The sequence below is a fragment of the Mirounga leonina genome, unplaced genomic scaffold (assembly GCF_011800145.1).
Source record: "Mirounga leonina isolate KUSES-001 unplaced genomic scaffold, KU_Mleo_1.0 Mir_94, whole genome shotgun sequence".
NCBI classification, from domain to species: Eukaryota; Metazoa; Chordata; class Mammalia; order Carnivora; family Phocidae; genus Mirounga; species Mirounga leonina.
In genome coordinates this window covers 46,371,847-46,376,654 of record NW_023270855.1, presented here as the reverse complement: position 1 = coordinate 46,376,654, position 4,808 = coordinate 46,371,847, and positions in this window count along the sequence as shown.

Here is a 4,808-nt window from a genome sequence, read left to right as displayed (position 1 = left end):
AAAATAAATAAGCCTTTTCCTGCTCCAGGAAATTTCCTTCACGGCGCCAGAGAGGAGAGGAAGGGAAGATGGATGGGTGGGGAAGATGTAATATCCTTAATGTTCCCATCGTCCCCACCCTCCCCTCACCCAGCCTGTGCAAGGTGGCACCAGGGGGGAGAAAAAGCCAGACATGGACACCCCAAGCTCCATGGACGTCTGAGCTCTGTGAGGAGCTGGTGGAAGGGGCAAGGCCTAGAGCAACCCAGAGGGGGGTTCAGACTCTTCCTAAGGAGAGGGCTTTATGAATGGGGCTCTGAAGTATGAATAAGAGTTTGCAAGATGGGGTTGGGCATCCCACGCAAAGGAATGGGGAGTTGTGAGTTCTGAGAGGAATCCATTAGTCAATCCACAAACATTGATTGACTACCTACTGGATGCCAGGCAGCTGGGACATGGCTGTGAGCAGGACAGGGCTCTTGGAAGCCATGAAGCTATGAAGCCAAAAGGCCTGGATGTAGAGCCTGCTTGGCCACCAGGGGCTGTGTGTGACTGTGAGCAAGTGACTTAACCTCCCTGGCCTCAGCTTCCTCTCAGCTTCTGCAACCCACTTCACTTGGGGGACTGTCGGGAGGTTGCGCCCTTTGGAGAGAACCTAATATAGAAGGAGCACCCAGCAGTGGGAGGCCAGGGTGGGGGGTGGTGCGCGTGGGCAAGGGGTGGCCTGAGTGGAGCCCAGGACAGGTGAGGTAACCAGCACACTCTGGTGGGAAGCAGGTCTCAGTGGACAGCCCTAGATGCCGATGGACACGTGAGGACCCTGAGCCCACGCAGATCCCGAGGACCACGCCGGCGCCGGATGGAGCCGGGGAAGCAGGAAGCAGGACTTGACCTTCACTCTAATCCTCCTACTCTCCTCCAAAGACAAAAGGGCATGGGGGGTCAGGGGAAGGGCCTGGCTGTGCCTCAGTTTCCTCATCTGCGAAATGGGGGGAAATCCTCTAGCTGGAAGACGCCTGGGGAGCATCCGCAGAGCACCATCAACATGCCTTCATGAACAAATGGGGGCAGTCCCAGCAGCGAGGGCCCCAGGGCCAGGACTCGGGAGCCAGCTGAGGGAGGTGGGGGCTCCCCCTTGCGGGCCGCTGCATCCTAGGGGCTTTAATTTGGCTTTCTTGGGGTCACAGGTGAGGTTAGGTACATTTAAAACACAGAAGGCATTTCCTGGCTAAGGGCCGGGCCTTCCAGAGCTGGTGTGACTTGTGTCTATCTCTGGCGGACGATTCCCAGGAGGGGGGGACGTCCCAACAGAGAGGGCGGGACACCCGTTTAACTGGCCAACCGTGGATGGGCAGGGTGTCCCGTGGTGGCTTATGATGCCTTGCTCTCCTATGCCTGGGAGGCCCCCAAACCTCCGTTTGAGGCACAAAGTGATTAGGTCACTTGCCTCAGAGGCCACCCCCAGTTGGTGAATGGCATCCTCAGGTTTTCTAACTGAGAAGAAATTCAGTTAAAATAACAAGAAATGAACCATTGAAAGTGAACAATTCAGTGGCGGATAGCACATTCACCATGTTGCGCAGCCGCCGCCTCTATCTAGTTCCAGAACATTCCCATCACCCCAAAAGGAGACCCCTTCCCCATTAGCTGTTACTCCCCTTTTCCTCTCCCCCAGCCCCTGGCAACCACCAATCTGCTTCCTATCTCTATAGACTCACCTGTCCTGGACATTTCATATAAATGGAATCGTGCACCATGTGACCTTTTGTGTCTGGCTTCTCGTACTCACCGTGTTTTTGAGGTTCATTCATGGTGTAGCGTGTCAGTGCTTTATTCCTTGTTATGGCCCAGCAATATTCCATCGTAGGTGTCGTTAACCTTAAAATTAAACAGCCAGTTATTTTACCAGCAAAATGGATTTATTCGTGAATAGCAAAGGAACCACAATTTGGGACATGCAGCCTGCGGCCAAATCATAGGCATGTCCAATAAACAAAGGAGAGGTACATTATTTTATGGGAAGGAGGAAGTTGGGAGGGCTTATTTTGAACTAAAGTCTATTGGGGAGAAGCAGGAGTTCAGGGTGATGATGGTTTCTCATTGGCTAAGTTGCTGGGATAGTTAGTTTCTTGTAGGAGATGCCATGTCCACTGTTTCCTGTTGGGGCGTCTAGTTGATGATTCTTTCTTGTTGAGGATTCTTCTGTTGGGGCTGTAATTGACACTTCTTGTAATTGACTTTGAGAGGTAGGCCTCCCCCTCTCTACTTTTTGTGAGGTTTCTCTATTAATTTTCACATTTCCCCATTTGGATCAAGCTCTTTCTGCAAAGGCATCGCTGATCAAGAGTTGGGTTTTCTTGGGGCGCCTGGGCGGCTCAGTCGGTTAAGCATCCAACTCTTGATTTCAGCTCAGGTCATGATGTCGGGGTTATGAGATCGAGCCCTGCATCAGGCTGTGTGCTCAGAGGGGGATCTGCTTCTCTCTCTCCCTCTGCCCTTCTCCCAACTCACCACACACACTCTCTCTCTCTCTCTCAAATAAATAAATCTGAAAACAAAAGTCAGATTTTCTTAATCCATTGACTTTGTGTCTCTTGATGTCAGGAAGTCTCTTTCCTTGGATGTCATGCCCCATAACTGCTCAAACGGCAATTCAACAGAATGGAAACCTACTGAGGTCATACTGGAGCAGCAAGGGTGGGTCTGGGGAGAACACTCAGGCACTTCCCATAGGTAGCCCATATTTATCAAGATCGTAAGCACTGGACATCATCTCCTTACTGGGTACGTCACTTTTACAAAGGCAGCAATTACAGAAATCGAAAGTAACATAACAACTCCAAACCGTGTGACGGTTCTAAACCGGGACCCTAGATCTGAGATTCTCCAACTAAAAATATTTCTTGGCACTAATTCAGACAGGGGAGGAAAGTTCTCTCTATGGAGGCAAACCCAGAGTCACGTCTGCCTCCTGGAAGTCCCTGCTTAAAGGGGCCATGACAGCAGAATTGTAAATACTGCAGGAGTGCCCTGAAGGAATTATTTGGGGAAAATTGGGGGTATGCATTTGGGAAGATATGATGCAGGCATAAACAAGAGGCAGTAGCTAATGAACTTTTGGCAAAACAGCAACATTTCAGTTACCTCCAAAGAACTGTTTGGAAACAAATGCTCTCGAATAATACAGCCGGCAAGTTTGCAAGTTCTGACACCTTGAAGTCAGTTAAGAGTTCACATGAAAGAAAAGATTTTGGTGAATTCTGAACCTTCTAACCCCTCAGGAAAAGCAACTGAGGGGTGCCTGGGTGGCTCCGGTCATGATCCCGGAGTCCTGGAATCGAGTCCCGCATGGGGCTCCCTGCTCAGGGGGGAGTCTGCTTTTCCCTCTCACTCTCCCTCTGTGCTCTCTCTCTCGCTCTCTCTCAAATGAATAAATAAAATCTAAACAAAGAAAAAGCAAGTGAAAACTTAATTTGTCACTGGATCAGAATGAAACCATTTCTGAAGGTCCATATTCAAAAGAAGAGGTATCCCCCCCTTTCGCAAGGCCTTCAGAAATGCGGACGAGGGCACTGTCTCTCCATGAAAGAAAGAAGAAACAACAGTGAGGAAAAGGATACAGGCCTGTTCTGGATATCTTGGGGAAGCTGCCTTGGCAGAAGTCATCTGCGTCAGTTCTGAGAAATCTTTGCTTACACGTCAGCGTCACCAGATGGCATGCAGACCCGGCCAGGGTTTGGTGCTTTCTTTAGATGTGTCATGTGAATCCAAGAGTCTGTTCTCTGGAGTTTGGTGGCATGAGGGTGGCTGGCGGCACCTGAGGAGGGCCTTTCCAGTGAGGTTGAAGGGAGCCTTTCCGGAGGGGTCTTTTCCAATAGATGAAATCACCAGCATGCAAGGTGTGATGCTTAAGGTCATGGCCCCACACCACCCCTCGCACACCAGGGAGTGCATTGTGAAAAGATTGTTCTGCTAAAGCATTTTTATTTTTTTAAGAGAGAGTGCAAGAGCAGGCAAGGAGGGTCAGAGGGAGAGAGAGAGAGAATCTCAAGGAGGATCCACGCTCAGTGCAGAGGCCAGCTCAGGCTGGATCCCATGACCCTGAGAGATCATGACCTGAGCCGAAACCAAGAATCAGATGCTTAACCTACTGAGCCACCCAGGTGCCCCTAGCATGGTTATTTTTTCATCAAAGCAATTAGGTCTTTACAATATTGAAGTCTATCTCCTTTATCAACTGTAGGGCAAAAGAGGTAGGAGTCAAGTGCTTCGGACATCTTATGACTATCTCAAGGGGTGAGAGTCTAGGAGTTCCAAAGGGGGTGCAACTGAGATCTCAAAAGACCAGTGGCCCGGCTTTCGGCCGAGGCATTTGGAGGGTCCCTACAAATTCTGTGTCCTAAATGGGGTCATTTTTTTTTTTTTTAAAGTAAGCTCTGCGGCCAACGTGGGGCTTGAACTCACAACCCTGAGATCAAGAGTCACATGCTTTACGGACGGAGCCAGTCAGGCGACCCTTAAGTTGAGCCTTAATGATGCTGTCGGTGTGCTCGACTAACCCTGAGAATTGGGGACGGTATGCCCCCATGAAAGTAAAACCAGCCCAACAGCAGTCTTGTCGAAGCCCCTGACTGGTTAAAATGGGTTCCCCGATTGCTATGAAGTTCGAGAGGAGTTCCAGGGAGAGATAATCTTTTGTAAACCAATTTAGGCCACAGAAGAGACAGTGGCCTGTCTACAAGGGAAAGCTTTTGTTTGGTGAGAAATATACAAACCACGACTAAAACGTATTTACACCCATGAGACAAGGAAGCTATAGGAAATCTATT